The sequence below is a fragment of the Cryptomeria japonica genome, chromosome 9 (assembly GCF_030272615.1).
Source record: "Cryptomeria japonica chromosome 9, Sugi_1.0, whole genome shotgun sequence".
Lineage (NCBI taxonomy): Eukaryota > Viridiplantae > Streptophyta > Pinopsida > Cupressales > Cupressaceae > Cryptomeria > Cryptomeria japonica.
Window position 1 is genome coordinate 663038842 of NC_081413.1, and position 21611 is coordinate 663060452.

Genomic DNA, 21611 nt, shown 5'->3' on the forward strand with positions numbered 1-21611 from the left:
ATGTTGCTTCCGGTCCTCAGCCATACTGCGATAAGGAAGAAGCTTGTCATCTTTTGTTTGATACTCATCACTGACTTGTTTAATGACAATTTGGGAATCACCATAGACATGTAATTCCAATATCTTCCATTGGATATCTAGACAGAGTCCAGTGATTAGTGCTTAATATTTTGCAATATTATTAGTGCATGCAAAGGTTATCTTGTATGATTTAGGGATGCAATCTCCTTGGGGTGTGATCAATAGTATGCCTACCCCTGATCCATTTTGGTTGCAAGAACCATCAAATTATAACTACTATGTAGAGGATTTAGTTACAGTCATTATGAATTCATCTGTAAATTCTATGAGGATCGGGTGATCACTTGGGAGTGGATCATTGGTCAGCTGGTCTGCTATTACTTGTCCTTTGATTTCTTTTCTATCTACATATTAAATGTTGAATTCACTTAGTAAAATGACCCATTTAGCAATTCTTCTAAAGATAGCCACTAGGTACTTGAGAGGGTCGATCTTAGCAATCAATTTTGTTTTGTTATTAAGCATGTAATGCCAGAGTTTTTGTATGCTGAAGACAAAATCTAAGCATGCTCTTTCAATAAGGGTATAATTGAGCTCATACCCTACTAATGGTCACTGATATAGTATATAGCATTCTATTTTCCCTGATCATATGTTTGTGCCAATAATTCCTCCAATGCCACTACAGTAGCTGATATGTACAAAAGAAGTGGTTGTCCTGGAATAGGAGGCATAAGAATTGGAGGTGATGCAAGATATTTCTTGAGTTTCTCAAAAGCCTTCTGACATAGGTAGTCCCATTGGATATTTGGTATCCTTGTGTAATAGATGTGTAAATGGGTGACATTCATCTACAAGCTGTGAGATGAATTGTTTGATGGATTGGAGTTTTCCTTGGAGGTTGCACAGCTATCGGGGGGTCTTTGGGGGAGGCATTTCCATTATAGCTTTCACCTTTGTAGGATCAACCTCTATGCCTCTGCAAGAAATAATGAAACCTAACAGTTTCCCAGATGTGACACCAAAGATACATTTCTTGAGATTTAGGCGCAATTTATATTTTTTCAATCTCTCAAAAATTTGCCTTAGGATAGGGATGTGCTCATGTCTTGTCCTGGATTTTCCTAGAAGATCATCGATGTAATCCTCCATGATTTTGTGCAAAAGGCCGTGGAAAATTGTTGTTATTGCTCATTGATATGTAGCTTCAGCATTCTTGAGACCAAAAGACATGACAATAACAAAAGGTGCCCCATAGTATTGTGAATGTTGTTTTGTGTTGGTCTTCCTCTGCGATCTTGATCTGACTGTATCTAGAAAATCCATCCATTAGTAATAACATATCATGTCCTGTTGTGAGGTCTACAATCATGTCTATGTTGGGGAGTGGGAAATCATCCTTAGGCAAAGCTTTATTTAAAACTCAAAAATCCATGCATATACGGATTCCCCCAGCAGGTTTGCTGATTGGTACAACATTGGATTCCCATTCAGGATATTCTATTGGTTTTATGAATCCAGCATCCAACATCTTTTGAAGTTATTCTTTGACAAGGAGTGCAATGTGTGGATGCATCTAGTATAATTTATGCTTTACTGGCTTTGCATCTAGACAGACAACAAGATTGTGAACCACCAAGTTGGGATCTAGGCCTGGAATGTCAGCATATGACCAGGAAAAAATGATCTTTGTTTCTATGAGAAAATTGATAAAGTAACATCTCTCTTGAACCATCAAGGACTTGGTAATGACCACATTCTTTGGGGTGTCTTCATTGCCCATATTGATAGTGTATGTTTCCTCTATCAGTAAAGTTGATATGTTGTATTGAGGATGAACAATGGTAGGGAAGTCAAGTCCCTCATCCTCAAGTGCCTAATCCAAGTTTTCACTTTCGGATATGCCCTTTGTTTTATTTTTTCTCCTCATCTAAAGGTTCCTCAGAGAGGTTTTCATCTAGGCAATCATGATTTTTCTTTTTATTATCTTTTTTGTGACTAAGGGCATTGACCTGACTACCAAAGTATCCTTTCTCATGTAATTGAATCCCATGAACTCTATTGCAGTCTTCTAAGTTGTGCATAGTCAAGAGAGTCATGAGAGAACTATCATCAAAATAGATGTCTAAAGTGGGTTTGTCTCGTTGGTCCCAGTCTATAAGCTTGGAGTGAACAAGTTGTAGCTCATGTGGGGTGGAAGGGGTTACAGGGGTGATGGTGTTGATGTGGGTGTCAAAGAAGATGTCATCTTCATACTCAAAAGGAATTTTGTGGAATTCCTCTTCATTAGAGTCTTTGACATCCAAGGAAGGTCTTGAAGGGGTGCCAGTGATAGTGATCTTAGTAACTGGAGTATAACCCAAGCCCCTGTTATACTTATATGGGATGGGATTTATTGGTTCTTTGATTCCTTTCTCTTTTGGCCCCAAGTTGTGTCCTTTATAACCCATCTTCTCCACTATGGGTGATGTTTTTGGATAGATCTTCTAGGGTATTTTTGTTGGATCTTCATCTTCTTCACAGTACAACCATGAAGAAACATATGTCCCAAGGATTTCCTCATCAAGTGGACCCCATTTCTTGAAAGTGGTATCTTTACATTATATAACAGGTTTTTGATCTTTTTTTATTTCATTGGGCTTGACAAATGAATTAGGAGACAACGGGAGAGTTCCTATTAACAAGACATCCTCAAGTTTATATTCTCCACAACCATTGTCTAGGATCTTGATGTTGGGTTCTGTTTGAGATGAGGTGGAGGTGACTTTAGATACATCGGATGGGGGAGTTGGAGAAAGTCTATTTAATGGGAAATGACATGGATGTTTCTCTTCTAGGAGCTTGCAATACTGAAAGGGTTGTGGATCACCTCTGATAGTGATTTCTTTACCATTGAAGGTAAATTTAATGCATTGATGCTAAGTGGAGGGAATGGCTTGAAGGGAATGAATCCATAGGTATCTGAGGAGAACATTATAGGGGAGATCAAGATCCAGAACTTGGCAAGAGGTCTCAATTGTAACAAGGCACACTTGAAGAGGCAAAGTGATCATTCCTTTGGAAACCCTTTCTGCATCATCATAGGCTTTGATTGTGATTCATCCTGACATATCAACCAAGTCCTCAGAAATCCCCAATTTCTTTATTAACTTATATGTACAAAGATTGATTCCAGATCCACCATTTATCAAGATGCGTTTAACCTTGTGTTTCTGGATAAGGGCTTCAATATGCAATGGTTTATTATGATCACCATCTACAAGAGCATCATTGGAAGTGAAAACAAGGTGTTGTTGGGTAGTGAGGTTTCTAATGAGGGCTTGGAATTGGGCAGCATTGATGTTATCAGGGACACATGACTCTAGGAGGGCTTGTTACAAAATCTTCTTGTGAGCAGAGGAGGTCTTGAGGAGCTCTAGGATGGAGATCTATGCAGGGGTCATCCCAAGAAGGTCAAGGAGATCATATCAATGGGTGGATGACATGGGGGAAGGTTTTGGTGGAGGAGGGGCTCCTTCGACAGTTACTCTCCCATGGCAGGTAGTTGCATTGCAGTCATTATGAGTGTGGGAAGTGGAAGGTGTGGCACCTTGAATGTCTATCTTAGCAGGGTTAGGTCATCTTTCTAGTTGAGGAGGGCTGGGATCACCTTGAACAGTGATCCTAGGTCTACTTTGGGAAGAGGGAGGATTCGTTCCCTAGACAGTGATGATGTTGACATAGTTATCTACAGGCTCAATGCAACCTACCAAAAAGTAAAAGTTCGTTATATGATTGGTATAAACATAGTTCATGATATTAGATGATGAGCCCTTGCCTTTGTCATGCTTCGGGAAAGGTTCCTTGTACATCTTGAGTTTTCATTATTGTTACCAGGTTTCATTATCACTACCTCAATATCACCCTTATCAATGAGCTCTTGTATGTAGTTATTTAGTTTTATACACTTTCTTGTATCATGCCCATTGATACGATGATAATCACAATACTCATTCTCATTATACCACCCAGGTTTAGGCTAATTAGGATCAAACGGGTGAGTTATTGGAAAGACGACCACACCTGCCTAGACAAGCTTTTGGAATACAACCTCAATGGGATCGACAGGGGGAGTATACTCTCTTGGATCCCGATTATTAGACCGGGGTGGTCACCCCTAAACTGAGACGTTGTAGGGAGGCCTCTGAGATTGATTTTGATTATTTTGATGAGTATTGAATTGGCGATTAGTGGTGGTGGATTTTAGAGGAGCAGCCATGGTCTTAACCTTCTTTTCATTAGTGACACCATCATTGACTACATTCTTGTTCTTAGACCAAAACTTTGGTTTGTCATTGTGATAAGAGGAGGGATTTTTACTTTATTTTTTATAATTCTTTAAGGTACCTTCCTCTAAAAAGAAACATTCAAGGGCTAGGCCCTTGTCAGTCAACTTTTGGAAAGACTTTATGCACTGAGATATCAAGGGTTTTGATAGTTTAGGCACCATATTTTTTGGAAATAATTCAATTTGGTGTTGTTCTAGAATATGCCATTGGAATTTCTTGATAAGATGTCGCCACCTTTGTGAGAATTTAGCGAAGGTTTCTATAGGCCTCTATTTTGTGTTACAAAGGTCCATCATAGAAATATCATTGACAATGTTATTAGCATAGTGGGCCACAAATGTTTCAGCTAAGTCTGGGAAGGAGGTGATAGAACCTTGGGGCAAGGATGAGAACCATGCAAGAGCATCTCTCGTGAGACTCTTAGGGAAGAGCCTACAAAGATATAAGTCATTGTAGGAGACTTCTTGGCATAAGATATGAAACTCACGGACATGGTCTCGGGGGTCCCCTTGACCCTCATACTTTGTGAACTTAGTGATCTCAATCCCTGGTGAGTAGGGTGCAACTGATATCGAAGGATCATAAGGACAAGGACAAAATTCCTCAAATGAATAAGGTTTCCTCTTGTTAGTCCCTTCACATTTTTTATGATGTTTTTCATGTCCTATATTTCCTTGATTATAGGATCTTGGACATGATGGACCGTGTTTTCCCCACATATCTAGTGAGCCATGAGAGGTATACCACCACCACTAATACATTGATATGATGAAGAAGCTAAAATGTGAGATGTGATGACTGATGCAATGGGGACTTGAGTGATGATTAGTTGCGACCTGTAAATTGTTGTGACAGGAGGAAGTGAAGCATGGATGAAATTAGTGACATTGTTAAAAGGAATGGAGGATTGTGGAATAGAAACATGTGATCGGGTAGAAGAAGATGGCATTGAAGCATGTTGGAGAATAGACGTAATCGGATTTGATAATGGTATGGATGTTAAGAAGGAAGAAGGTTGGATGGACACTACGGGGGTAGATACCATCGGTGCTATTGATTGGGGTTGAATGATAGGTGAGGGTGCAATTGATAATGGTGGATTGATAGGAGTAAAGATGTGAGTAAGAGAAAAGTCCTCTTGTGGTTGTTGATCAAGAATGTATCTATCAAAATCAGGGGGAAGGCGAGCTCTATTTTCAATAAGGGTCTTTAGAACACCACTAGGATTATGTTGGATGAATTCCTCCATCATTTCTTGATTATAAGAATCCTAAAGGAATGTTTTCACTTCTAGGGAGAGGTCATCTTGATCAACCATGTTAGGGTCCCCTTGTGGTTGTGGATCTTGGATGTCGAGTTGTACACTTTGTGTAGGATCTTATGTAGGGTCTTGATATGGGACTGTAATGTCCGACATGCCATATTATTGTTCGACCATCTTCTTCTTTTGGGATCGAGTTGTGACCATGCAAGAATAATCTTGGGAAAATTTATTGGAAGAAAAGTTTTGATGAAAGGACTTAGCTAGAAATTTGGATTTTGATGTGATTTGGATTTGATTAAGTTGATTAGAGTGATTGATGGGGTCCTTGCATTAGGACAAGAGTTTGATTAAGATTGCACTTTAGTCCATGGATGAGGATTTTAGGTGGGAGATGTTGATGAAACCACAAGCAAGGTAACAACCAAGTTGGGTAAAATTTAGACCTTAGGATAATGATCAAAGTCTCTTTTCTACTAAGGATTGACTAATGATCCCAAGCAAAATAAAGACATAGGATAGGAGTCTTGATTGGCTCAAAAGATGAGGCAAAGGTACTTGGGGGGATTCTTTCCCAAGCACAAAATCCAAATGATTAATTGATTAAAGATGAGGTCTAAATAAAACTTCACAAGGTATAAAGCCTTATAGTGAGATTGATTTGATTGAAGGATGACTAATTAAGGAGGATTGATTAAGGATGAATGATTAAGGATTGATTTGATTGAATAAATTTGATAAAGGATGATTGATTGATGTGCTAAGCCCTTAGAAAGTGTTAGTGATGAAAGATCAAAGGAGGCGATAATAATGACTAGAAGGACTTGATGATTAGATTATAACTGGAATGGAAATGACTCAATAAGTGATAGGCTCGGATGGAAAATTGTATGAAGCTATGCGACCACCCTGATTTTGATGATAGTTGGTATTGAAAGACAAGCCTGATCCTTAGTGTAGGGCACAGACTCTTAGTTCATCACTAGCATCAAACTCACTACTATGACCATGAATATAATTGTGATATTGGTGCAAAAAGGTCCTATGTTTGAGAAAGAGTTTTTGGTTGGTATACCAAGACTTTTGACGTCTAATAAGTTGTTCTTGTGTGAGCTTCTTTTTCTTGATTGGATGTGAAAGTGACTTCTTAGGATGTTTATACAACTTAGGCATGTGATACATGAGATGGACAAAGTTTTGATGTAGTTTTGACTTGTTGGAAAATTTGGGACCTTGAGTGTGACTTGGACTTGACTAAGGTTGACTCAAAATTTGACTAGGATGACAACTTGGAGATGAATCGGGTATGACTAGGACATGACATAAGGATGACTAAGTACTATGACTTGGACTTGTTATTTGTGAGGAATCAATAATTACTAAGAGGGGGGGTGAATCAGTAATAACAATAAACTTAAAAAATTTAACAACCACCAAATACTTATTTCAAAACAACTCATAAATAGTACCGACAATAACTAAAAGCATACTGCAGATCAGATTTATCAAACTGTTCTTCTAAGTGTTCATCAACATACATGTAATAGAAAGATATCAACTAAACACATAAGAAATCAATCAATACATGAACACCAGGATTTTTACATGGAAACCCAAATGGGAAAAACCACGGTGGGAATTGGTATCCACAAGATTTTTGCACTCTTTTGGAATGCGCCCTATTAGGAGCCTAGCCCAGTTAGGAACAAACCCTGTTAGGAGTCTCCCAGTTAAGGGTTTTACCTCAGCCCTGTTAGGAGCTTTACTCTGTTAGGAGTAACCTTGTGAAATGATTTAGAACCCAAGCTAATGAGTCACCTGGTGAAGGGATTTATACAATCAGGCCTATCGAAACCTACTTGATTAAGGGATTTTGAGTTTTTTGGAACTGTTAGGGAACAATAGATGTATGATCTGAAAATAGCACTCTCTGCTTTCTTGTATAGATCATTTTCTATTCTAATCTACTTCTCTCTTGCAGACACACACACTGGTTCGATCACATGCTTCTTTTAATCACTAACATAGTAAATCATCATAGACTTACCCTAAATAGACTTTACAACTTAGTCGGTTACAAAACCCTAACCTTATACTAAGTTTTACATCATAGATCATCACATATCATTACAAATCATCATATAAATCATTACAACAAATTTTAAGACAATTACAGTCATTGAATGATCACCGCACATCGATCTGATACACTTTCAAACCCTTAGCTCATTCTACTAATAACTTCTCTCATTCCCAAGAATTTCACTCTTTTTTCACACCAAAACATCATCTTATCACTTCATGCAGATTCAACCACATCATCACCATCTTACAAACATAATGTAATACACCACCAAACTCAAAATCATTACCGGTTATAAGATTTGAATACTCATTCTTAAACCCTACTAAAACCCTGTAGAAAACACATCAGTCAATTACAAACATGACTTTCGGTAGCCAAAACATGATGTGGTCCCTTTCATAACCTCATTCTGATGTTACAAACACATTGTAGACACCTAAAAATGTCTCATTAATTCTACACTAATTATTTGTCTATTTAATTAAGTAATTCTTTAATTATTTGATTAAGCTAACTATTTCTTCTAATCATCGCCTTTCAACACTTCTAATTATTCTATTTCTATTCTCAAATCATTTTAATAAGTTACCATATTTCAATTATTAATTAAATATCAATTATTTATTTGATTATGACCTTTTTCTTAGTTAAATAATCTTTATTATTTAATTAATTCTATCTCCTAAGTTTAAATAATTTCATTTAAATTATTTAAATTAATTAACTTATTACTCCTGTTGGCATTTTGATGATGTTTTGATTGTCATTGATGGACACACACTTTCTTGATGATGGACACACACTTTCTTGATGTATAAGTTATGCTCAATTGGTAATTGTTCCAACCAGTATTGTGTATTATTGAATGTATAGTCTTTAGACTATCGATATTTTGCAGAAGAGGTTTACCGGTCATAGATTGATTGAAGAGATCAAGTGGTATGGAGACCCCAGGAAATTCGAGGATCACAAGTGGTACAAAGGACCCAAGCGGTAGTTAACTTTTGATCGGAACACTATGATCTACCAGTCTTCATTTTTGACAACCGATAATCAGTATATTGTATTAACTAGTATTACTTTGTGATGAGTTACCAACTGATATTTTTGTAATGTGTGATGAGTTATCATCCACCGACCTTTTGGCAGTGTGTTTGTACCATGTTACCAAATGTGTCTAGATGCACTGAACCTAGGAACTTGTATTCTAATTCTATTGGACCGACATGAAATTAGTTTCCTTTATAAGGACATCGTGTCTAGGGTTTGCATGTGAGATGCATGATATGTGTAAGAGATAGAGTATGAGACATTGTGCGATCATTGAAGAGAAGATTAGATCTGCATGAAGAGATAGAGTTTGGAGATATTGAAGACTGAAGTAATGCTGAAATGCATTAACAATGAGCTAGCAAGGATCTAATTAAGAATACTATGCTATTGTCTAGGTCATTCACTTGTTGATTACTAATATCTTTGACAAGTATGAAACCCTTAATCGGGTAGGCCTAGCAAAGCCTTTGTAAATCCCCTAACAAGGTGGTTCACAACTGTGGATCTGAAATCCTTTAACAAGGTAGTCTTTAACAGGACTTATCTCCTAATAGAGATCTAGATTCCTAACAGGATCTATTCTGGTGAAGAACATTGTATGACCTTAACCGGTCTGACCTTAAACGGTCTAGTTTTTGTTGGAAAATGTGTCTCAAATTCACTTGACAATAGTCCATACTGATCAGGTTAAGTCATGCCGATGAGACAGTATGAAGGATTTTGTGAGCTCTATCAGCATGACTCTTGTCGATGTATTCCCTAACTTCGGCTATCGGAATAGCAGGTTTGAAGTCATCCTGATGACCCGATGAAGTCATCCTCGGTAATCGGGGTAACTTCAATTATCGGAATAACTTGTGTAGCAGTATGCCAATGTCCTGATGAAGCCAAATCTACCGATTTCGGTTCGGGTGTTACTGGTCTCGATTATTTCGCTTATCGGCATAGTGTTATTCTTTAAGTTCTGATGACCTGATGAAGTTATCTTACCAGACTGGTAATGTAGATTGAAATAATAATTTTGGACTTGGTCCGATGAGTCAATGAGTTTGTGTTCTCAGTATTGGCGGTCAGGAGAGTAGTTATGCTCTTGTTTTGATGTCCCGGTGAAGACCACTCCTTGTCATCGGAGATCGAAGTATCTTTTGGAAAGATATACCAGTGACCCGATGGAGTCACCTTAGGTGATTGGGTATCATCGGGCCATAGGCTTTACCATTTGAATGTTGTGCCGGTAGCTGATGGAGCGGGAACTGGCTGCGGGAGCAAGGTCGAACCAAGATCCAAAAGATCGATTCTCGGATACTATGTATGAGATTGTTGGTGTAAATGAATATGAACCGACACGGTTGTCTACTGCATGTGGGATAATTGTTTTTCATGATTACAGACTGACACAGGTAGACAGTTAGACTTTCGAGCCATTGGGGCCATTACTCTGATGAACTACCTAGCCATTTGGTATTGAAAACCGATGGTAATCCAAAGTGAAAAAGGACAAAAATTTTGAGAACTGGGTGTGTGTTCTGTGAAGAGTTTGATCCGGTTGTTTGTATGTCTAGAGTGACTATGTAACAGAGTGAAGGAAATCTGTAGATGAGACTCTATTGTATTGTTTTAACATACTGTTAATAAAGTTGATCATTTGCTGGTGGTGGGTTTTTCTCCCGAAAGGGTTTTCCCATGTTAACTCTGTGTGTTACCTCTCTGTGTTGTTTTTGTGCATGTTTTACTCGTACCATATTCAGTAAATGTTGAAGTTTTGTCTACACTAGTTTATTTCTCCTCTGTGAATTGACATTAAGGAAGTGAATTCTGCACTTGCTTCCCTATCAAGTGGTATTAGAGCCTATCCCATTTTGTTATCCTTGTTGGGTTGGGTTGGTTTTTTGTGTCAATTTTGTCTTAGTGGGAGTCTTGCAGAGTGTCTACTTGTTTTACAGATTGAAATGGCGAGTACTTCAAGATGCATAGACATGGAGAAGTTTCATGGTTCCAGTTTTGAACTTTGGAAACTCAAGATGGAAGACTTGCTGGTCGACAGAGATCTCTGGGGTGTTGTAGTTGCAACTTCTAAGCCTTTAGGAATGAAGCAAGAAGATTGGGATTTAGCCTACTGAAAGGCAAGGGGTCTAATCAGGCTATGTCTGGCTAACTCTGTTTTGTTAAACATCCATGAGGAGAAGTCTGCACATCTTCTCTGGGAGAAGTTGGGTGACATTTATCAAGGAAAATCCTTGGTGAATAAACTTTTCTTGAGGAAGAAATTGTACTCTCTTAAGATGGATGCAGGGACAACATTGGAAAACCATTTGAATGCATTCAACATGGTTCTTGCATAGTTAACTTTTGTTGGTTTGTCCATTCAGGAGGAAGAACATTGCATGTTGTTGTTGTGTTCATTGCCTAACTCTTGGGAACACTTAGTGATGGCTATTGGTAGTACCACAACCCAGTTCAAGATGGATACTGTGGTTAATACTCTTTTGTCAGAAGAAATGAGAAAGAAGTCTTTTGAGATGACAAAGGATGCACTCTCTATTCAAGGCAGATCAAAGGACAAAGACAAGAAGAAAGAAAAAAAGTCCAAGTCTCAAGAGAGTTTTTAATCTCTAGGCAAGAAGTCAAAGGTGAAGTGCTGGAACTGTGGGGAGAAAGGGCATATCCGAAAGGACTACAAGAAGGAGAAGAAGAAGAAGAAGAAATTTTCTGACACTGATTCTTCTTAGAGTGATGCTAATACTTTTGTTGCAGCCCTAGCAGTGCCTACCACAGACGACACCTGGTTAGTAGATTCTGGCGCATCTTTCCATATGACGTCCCACAAGGAATGGTTCTGGAAGTATGAACCATATGTTGGTGGAAAGGTATATCTGGCTAGTGATTCTACATTGGAGATTGTAGGGAGAGGCAGAATCAAAATTCAGTTTCCAGATGGTAGAGTGAAGGGGATCAATGGGGTTCTTCATATACCAGGTCTGGGAAGAAACCTTCTCTCTGTAAGTAAACTTAATGATGCTAGAGTTCAAGTTACTTTTGTGTCTGGTGGTTGCAAAATGACTAGGGGTTCCATTGTATTGGCAAAGGGTGATCGCATTGGTACACTGTACAAGTTAAATGCTAAACTTATAAGTTGTAATGTAACTTCTGAAAAGTCTGATAAGACAACTATAAGAATGCATAATGCAAACTCTTTGGAAGCTAAACTTCCTGCTGAGAAAACAATGCTTTGGCATAACAGGTTAGGCCACATAGGTGAAAAAGGTTTAAAAGCCTTAAAGAATAAGAATCTAGTTGAAGGTCCTGATGATTGTAGTTTTGAGTTTGATTTTTGTGAACACTGCATTTATGGAAAACATAATCGTGTTCAGTTTTATTCTAGTTCTCATAAATCTTCTGCTATTCTGGATTATGTTCACTCTGATGTGTTTGGTCCAGTGGATGTACCTTCTTTGTCTAAGTCTAAATAGTATGCATCCTTTGTAGATGATTATTCAAGAAGGGCATTTGTATACTTTCTTAAAAGTAAAATAGGAGTGTTCAGTCGGTTTAAGGAGTTTAAGAACCTTGTTGAGAATTAGACTGGGAGAAGGATTAAATGTTTATGAACAGACAATGGTGGTGAATTTTGTAGTGTATATTTTGACAAGTACTGTTTTGATCATGGAATTAAAAGACATAAGACTGTACCTTACACTCCACAGCAAAATGGAGTCGCTGAAAGGTTGAATCGGTCTCTAATGGAGAAAGCAAGGAGCATGTTGAGCGGAGCTGGGCTGGAACAAGCATTCTGGGCTGAAGCAGTTGCTACAGCGTGTTACCTACTGAATCATTCTCCTACTTTAGCATTGGTTGACAAAACACCTATGGAAGCATGGTCTGGTAATAAACCTTCTTTAAGGCACCTACGTGTCTTTGGTGCAGAGGCATATACTCATGTGCCTGATGTGCATAGATCTAAGTTGGATAACAAAGTAGTAAAATGTATCTTCATTGGCTATGGAGTTGGTGTGAAAGGATACAAACTTTGGAATCCAGTGACTGGTAAGGTTTTATTCAGTAGAAGTGTGTCTTTTCATGAAATGAAGTCTATGTCATTAGATCATAAAATAGAAAAGAAAGGAGAAGCTAAGGTTGAAGTACCTCTAGTCAAAGAAGAATCTCCAGAGATACCTGAAGATGAGGAGAGTTCAAGCAGTTCAAGTAGTTCTAAAGAAGAACATGATAATGAGCCTCCTGGTGAACCTCAAGAAGCCTCAACACCAGAGTTGAGAAGATCTACTCGAGAGAGGTGGCAACCTGAAAGGTATACACCTAATAAGTACAATCACTCTATGTTGAATCTTAATTGTGCTTATGTGTTACTTGCGGATATTGATGAGCCTAGGACTATAAAAGGATCAATTGAAATGCCTGATTCAAATTCCTGGTTGGAAGCCATGAATGATGAAATGTCATCATTGGATAAAAATGAAAGTTGGGATTCAGTGCCATTGCCTAAAGATAGAAAGCCTATAGGCTATAAGTGGGTTTTCAAAAGGAAGTATGGTCCAGATAGCAACATTGACAAGTATAAGGCAAGACTAGTTGGAAAGGGGTATTCGCAAAAGGAAGGTATTGACTATGGGGAAATATTTTCTCCTGTAACTAAGCTGACGTCTATTAGATTTCTCTTGTCACTTGCAGCAGCATATGATTGGGAGATTGAGCAAATGGATGTGAAGACATCATTTCTTCATGGTGATCTTGAAGAAGAAATTTATATGTCCCAACCTGAGCACTTTGTGAAAAAGGGTAAAGAACATCTGGTATGCAAACTCAAGAAGTCTCTGTATGGTTTGAAATAGTCCCCCAGAATGTGGTATCAGAAGTATGATACATTTGTTTTGTCCTTGGGATTTGTGAGATCCAAAGCTCATCATTGTGCTTACTACAAAATTGATGGTGATAGGATTCTTATCATAGCTTTGTATGTAGATGACATGTTGTTCATAAGAAACACAAAAAGTATGATCTCAGTTTTAAAATCTTAGCTTTGTATGAAATTTGAAATGAAGGATTTAGGACCAGCAAATTACATTCTGGGAATGGAAATCAAAAGAGATAGGTCTAAGAGGAAAATTTGGCTCAGCCAGAGAAAATACATAACCAATGTTCTTGATAGGTTTTATATGTCTGACTGTAAACCACAGGTTGTTCCCATCTTGAAGGGAACTAAGTTGTCTATGCTAGATAGTGTGAAGTCTCCAAAAGAGATTGAAGATATGAAAGATGTACCATATGCAAGTGCTATAGGTAGTCTGATGTATGCTATGGTCTATACAAGACCAGACATTGCCCAACCAGTGGGAGTACTTAGCAGGTTTATGTCGAATCCAGGGAGATCACACTGGGATGCTGTAAAGAGAGTGTTTAGATACCTGAACGGTACTTCAACTTTTGCATTATGTTATTATGGTAATCTGAAGGATTCAAAAAGAACTCTTAGCATTTGTGGTTACATGGATTTTGATTGGGTAAGGGATATTGATGGCAAGAGATCTACCAGTGGATATGTTTTTATCTTGAATGGTGGAGCAGTTAGTTGGATGAGCAAGTGGCAAGCTGTAGTCACTTTGTCCACTACAGAGGTAGAATACATGGCAGCCACACATGCTTGCAAAGAAGTAGTCTAGCTTAGACGTTTGAGTTCTGACATTGGTTTTGATGCAGAGTAGATTGAAGTCTGGAGTGACAGTCAGAGTACCATTTGTTTGGCAAAGAATCCTACTTTCCATGCCAGGTCAAAGCATGTTGATGTTTAGTATCATTTCATACATGACATGGTGGAAGATGGAAAAGTTTATCTTAACAAGGTAGACACTCTAGAAAATGTTGCAGATGCCTTGACGAAACCAGTGAGCACACACAAGTTCAGGGGGTGTTTGTTTTCTATGGGTCTTCATACCCATGTCTGTCAGTAACGTCTGGAATAGTATCTCAGTCCAATGAATTCCTCATCAAGGGGGAGTTTGTTGGAAAATGTGTCTCAAATTCACTTGACAATAGTCTATACTGATCAGGTTAAGTCATGCCGATGAAAAAGTATGAAGGATTTTGTGAGCTCTATCGGTATGACTCTTGCCGATCTATTCCCTAACTTCGGCTATCGGAATAGCAGGTTTGAAGTCATCCTGATGACTCGATGAAGTTATCCTCGGTCATCGGGGTAACTTCGGCTATCGGAATAGCTTGTGAAGCGGTATGCCGATGTCCTAATGAAGCCAGCTCTACCGATCTCGGTTCGGGTCTTACCAGTCTCAGTTATTTCTCTTATCGACGTAGTGTTATTCTTTCTGTTCTGATGACCCAATGAAGTTATCTTACCAGACTGGCAATGCAGATTGAAATAACAATTTTGGACTTGGTCCGATGAGCTGATGAGTTCGTGTTCTCTATATCGGCGATCGAGATAGTAGTTATGCTCTTGATCCGAAGTCCCGATGAAGACCACTCCTTGTCATCAGAGATTGAAGTATCTTTTGGAAAGATATACCGGTGACCAAATGGAGTTGCCTTAGGTGACCGGGTATCATCGGGCCATAGGCTTTACCATTTGAATGTTGTGTCAGTAGCTGATGGAGTGGGGACCGGCTGCGGGAGCGAGGTCGAACCAAGATCCAAAAGATTGATTCTCGGATACTATGTATGAGACTGTCAGTGTAAATGAATACAAATCGACATGGTTGTCTACTGCATGTGGGATAATTGTTTTTCATGATTGCAGACTGACACAGGTAGACGGTTAGACTTTCGAGTCGTTGGGGCCATTACTCTAATGAATCGCTGAGCCATTTGGTATTGAAAACCGATGGTAATCCAAATTGAAAAAGGACGAAAATCTTGAGAACCAGGTGTGTGTTCTATGAAGATTTTGATCCGGTTGTTTGTATGTCTAGAGTGACTGTATAGCAGAGTGAAGGAAATCTGCAGATGAGACTCTATTGTATTGTTTTAACATACTATTAATAAAGTTGATCATTTGCTGGTGGTGGGTTTTTCTCCCAAAGGGTTTTCGCCTGTTAACTCTATGTGTTACCTCTCTGTCCTATTTTTATGCATGTTTTACTCATACCATATTCAGTAAATGTTGAAGTTTTGTCTACACTAGTTTGTTTCTCCTTTGTGAATTGACATTAAGGAAGCGAATTCTGCACTTGCTTTCCTATCAGTTTCTATTCTACAGATAGTTACTTGTGAGTTTCTGCTCACTGTGGTTTTTCCCAGTTGGGTTTCCACGTCAAATATCTTGTGTTATGGTGATTGTGCTCTTGTGGGTGAATTCTTTGTTTGCTATTTTGTTTGCATTTATCTTAACCAATTAATTAGTGAATTTGTTGCACCAGTTATCTGCTAAACTATTTAAGAGTTTGTTTATAGTAATTTTTGGTATACTAATTCATCCCCCCTCTTAGTATTCATCAATTGGTATTAGAGCCAACCTTTCTATAATTCTAACCACTTGGAAGGAGATATGGGGGAATATAGTGTGAGGGAACTTACTCATCATCTCACTTAGACTGAGAGAGCCTATGATGAACTCAAAGTCAAGTATAAAGACTCTTTGGCCAAAAGAAGAGAGCATGCTGAGAAACTGATGGAACTTATTGAAAATAACTCTTCTGATGAAGCTAACATGGATGCCCTAGTTGAAGAAGTTGAAAAGCTGAATGAATCTAATGCTAACCTGAGAAGCGAGTTGGAAGGACTGACTATCAAAGTGTGTCAAGAGCTTGAGAACAGAAGGAAAGCTAAAGATCTGGTAAAAGACAAAGATCATGAGAACTCCAAGCTGAAGCAAGAAATCAGTACCCTTACCGCTCATCTCCAAGAGAGTAAAGTGGAAAAAGAAGAAATGCAAGGTGAACTAAACATGGCTATTTTCAAGAATGCAACCTTGATGGAATCCAATGTTGCTATTTTCAAGGAACTTACTGAGTCAAAGGAGATACTTGCCAAATTCAATCAGAGTACTGCTAAGCTAGAGAAAAAGCTGGAATCGACAAAACCAGTAAAGAATACCACTGGACTTGGTTTCTCTAGGTATGAGGAAGGTGAGACCTCTGGAACAAAAGCTAAAGCATCAAAGAAGAAACCAATATTCAAAGGAAAAGGTAAGCAAAAATTTAAACCTGTTTGCTTTAATTGTCTCAAAGAAGGACATACTACTAATGTGTATAGAAGCCAAGCCTACAACAATTTTCCTTATTTTCTAAACATTAAGCCTAGATCCAATAAATTCAATGGAAAATATTATGCATGCAACAAGTTTGGGCATAGAGAATTTGAATGTAGGTCTATTTTGCACAACACTGGGAGATATCCTCCAAGGACTCAAGGAATTATTCTGAACTTCTTGTAAACCAAAATCCCAACTGGTACAATACCTATGACCATCGGTCAAGTAGTTATCAAGTGGCTACTAGTTGGAGAGCAACTTGTTTGATTTGTCGTGGTAGCGGTCACACTGCTGCAACATACAAAAGAAAGAATGGTAGTATGAACAATGGACCATGGAGAACACCTGGAATGGTATGCTATCATTGTAGCAAACTAGGACACACTACCAGGAACTTCTAGACTGAGAAATAACCTATCAGATGATATACCGATCACTCCAGAAGGGAAGATTGAAGCTAAAACCATTCAAGTGGAAATGAATAAAACTTGGAAAAAGAAATCAGAGGAAGGATCATAGGATGAACCTGTTTCTGCACCTAGTGTGGAAATCTCTGAACTGGAAAATCAAGCTTAGAAAATCTTAGGGGGAACATATCGGTGAAATATTTTAAACCCCCAGTTTATATCAGTAAAGACCTTAACCGGTATTTGTTACCTATCAATTGACAAAAGACCTGAAGTGGTAAAAGGAAAAATTAGGGTTTGAACCCTAGCGGTGATGAATTTATTGTGTTCGGTAAGAGTTGTTTAAAAGGGGTTTTCATCATCATTATCACTTATCAGTTTTTGAGAGAAGAATTTTCAAGAGTAGAGTGACAAAGAGAGATTCGTCTAGCGATTCAAAGTGAATTCAAAATCTTGCAGAGGAATCCAGCGATCTTTTTCAATCTATCAATGAAGAACACTAAGCGGTGATCTAGCAACCAAAGTGGTGTATTCTGGGCGACATTGGCAAACCATAAATTTTGGATTGTAAAGGTATTTCTTGAATTTCTTTCTTATCATGGCTTCTGCATCGCACTCTAGTTCTAGTGCACCTATAGATTTAGCTGAATTTCTTCAAAAGAAAATGAAATACAATGCCCTATCCCAAATACCCACCGGAGTTATTGTTGAGGGAGATATTTCAAGGTATATTGACTATAAATTGGAAGACCTAGGATCCCTAGTGATTCATTCCCAGCTAAGTCTATTCTATGGGGATGACAAGAAGATCAAACCTGAGTATAGTGTCCTTGAGAAGATGAAACTGCACAATGTGGTATATTTTCTGGAAGAGTTCACAGAAGATCATATTCACATCATTCTTAGCAGAGTGCATGGTGATGAGATGTATCTCGAGCAGACACATGACATCACACTAGAAGCAATTCATGCTGTCACCGATTTCTACAATATTGGAGAGGTGCTAACTCTATGAAAGGTCACCAAAACTGAAATGACAAAGCTTACCGATTCTGTGAGTGACCAATGGGCGATGACCGTCAACACCATCTTTGATTATTTAGGTAAAATATGCTTGCATGGTGATTGGATACTGGATATTTTATGCCAGCAAAATGAATTTTGTCCCTATTGCTGCAGTGAATGCTGCTTACAGAATGGTCAAGGAAGATACTACATTTGACCTGTGTACCTATCTACAGAAGCAATTGGTGTTGAATCTGAAGTCCATCAAACAAGACAATTCTCTAAGATTCAAGTTTGGACAACTTTTGGTTGGTTTATTCTTCTACTTTCAAGGTTATTTCCCTGGAGCAGGTGATGTTTAATGGTCTACTGACCTACCAGTTTCTAGACAGATAAAGGAGAGCCTACAAGTAGTAAGAACTGGATATCCTAAGGTTCTTAACAAGTATTTTGATGAATTCAAGCGAAAGATGAGCCAGAGAATGAGCACATCTGATGATATTGTGAAGAAGTGTGGAGATGACATCTACTTCACAATAAGGATAGATGACTACATAATGGTAGTAGTGGAACCAAGAAAGGAAGTAGTTGGCCCTATGGGGTATGAAGTGATGTATGACATGTTGATCAGGTATGCCTCTACCCTACTTGCCTCACCATTGGAAGAAAATAAAAAGAGAACCGGTACCTACTTGGAGAGGGTAACACCGGTTGAAGAACCAATAAAAAAATGGGCAAAGCAATGCCATCAATATCTACACTGGTTACCTCTACCAGTCTTAAAGTGACCAAGCGGTCACCAACTAAGAAGAAACCTACAATTATTCCTACAAAATTCTTTGAGAGGAAGCGGAAATCCAAGACCCACTCACCAAAGTCAAAGGACACTAAACTGAAGATTCAAACAAAGAAGACAAGGCAATCAAGCAAGAAGGCAAAGTCTACCAGTAATGTACCAGCAACTTCTACACTAGTAAGCATAGATATTTCCTCTTATAAGACAATGACACATTGTTAAAGGACAATTAAGAATATTAAGAGGAAAGTGCTTGATGATTTAAAGGAATATTTTTATGATTTTAATGATAGTGAGAAAGAGGAGGTAGAACAGGAGGTCATTAAATATTTATGTGTTAATGATCGGTCGCCAACAAAGATTAAATCTATTACTCCATAATCTTTGTATAATTCTTTAGATAATAAATTGTGCATTGCCAATGAAAGAGAATAGAAGATCAGGGAGAAACTTTTTGCACAATACTTTTCTGATGCTTCAAATTCTGAATTATTTGAAATAATGGATAAGAACAAAGACATCTTCTTCATGAGAAGGAGAAGACTCGGGCTACTAGAAGGAAAAATTTTTGAAGTGGAAAAGGACACACATCTACATGTTAAAGCTGCAATCAGAATACACCAAGTATCTAAAGCCAATAAGAAGGCTGAACAAGAACCTAACCTATCCTTAGGCAAACTGAATGAAGCATTTAACAGTGAAAGAGAAAGAGTGATAGAGAAAATTGACACTATTGATGTTGATGCCTTAGATAATGAGGATGTCACTCCTGATAAGGAACAAGCTGAGAAAGAGAAACATGACAAAGAACAAATGGAGAAAGAGAAAGGCGGGAAGAAAACAAGAGAAAGGAGGAAGATAAAAAGAAAGAGGTAGAGAAGAGGAAAGAAGAGGAGAAGAGGAAAGAAGAGGAGAAGAGGAAAGAAGAAGACAAGAAGAAAGAAGAAGACAAGAGGAAGGAAGAAGAAAGGAAGAAGGAGGAAGAGAAGAAAAAGCAGGAAGACAACAAGAAGAAGGAAGAAATGGAGAAGGAAAAACAATAAGAGGAGCAAAAGAAGAAAGAAGAGGAAAAAAAAAGAGCAAAAGAGGAGAAGGAAACAGAAAAGAACAAACAAGAAGAGATCAAGACAAAAGGAGGGAAGACTCCTAAGGCAATTGGTGATCAAACCAAACAAGTTGATACCACCAGTCCTATTGATCTTCAATCAACAGATGAGTCTGAGCTACTTCAAAGCATCAAACTTGCACAGGAGAGACTGGAATCATTGCAGAGGAAGAAAGAACAAGATGTCATACAAATTTTGGTCGACACCTTTACTAGTCTAATTCCTGATACCAACCTCCCTAGTATCGATTCCTCTCTATCCAAGCTTAAACTTCTTTGTACTGTAGTGGAGGACTAGGTACAATTCTTGGAAGATATTCTTGAAGCCAATGCAAAGAAGAACCATGAAAAGGCACTCAATGCTTCCTTAGTCAAGAAATTGAATGAGCTCCGGACACAACTACTAAAATAGCAGAAGGATATCAGTGTTGCTATGGATGAGGGCAAATTACTTTTGAGTAAAATATGCCAACCCCATCTATTTTGTGACGATGTGCTTAAACAGAAAGATAAACTCCAATTGGAGTTCCAGGCATATATCAACACCTTCAAGATGCCCTATGATCTCTTCACTACATATGGGTAAATGGTTCATCACTTTCAGCATCAGACAACCAAGATAGACTTAGAGATTAGCAACCGGACTAGAGATTTGAAGGAGCTTCAACTGCTCTTATTGCCAAGACTGTAGATTCTTCTGAAATGTTTTCTCAACCTGGAAGCTATCACGATAACTCAAGAGATGAGTACCATTGATGCAATGTAAGAACTAACATTCTAGATGAAGACTGAAAGTGAGGTTGCTACCTCATTACTTGAGTCATGGACATTGGCCATGAAATTTTTTATGCAGGACTTTAAATCTGTTTTTGATAAATTTCATTCCTTATTGTCATGAACATTTACTCTATTTTTATTGTATAAGGAAACATGGGTTACTTTGTATTACTTTGTCATTGTTGGCAAAAGCAGAGTAGTGTACATTAAAATTTTGGTGAATGCTACCATTTCATGTACTTTCATTTTGAGGAGTAGTGTACATTGTAATTTTTGCAAAAAGGGATAGTGTATAGGGGGAGTACTTTTGATTATGGCATTTTTGCTGTAAAAACACTTAGATGTCAAAATTTTCCTAAGTGTTACCATCAATGCCAAAGGGGGAGATTGTTGGTATTTCGATGATGTTTTGATTTTCATTGATGGACACACACTTTCTTGATGTATCAGTTATGCTCAACTGGTAATTGTTCCAACTGGTATTGTGTATTATTGAATGTATAGTCTTTAGACTATCAGTATTTTGCAGAAGATGTTTATCGATCACAGATTGA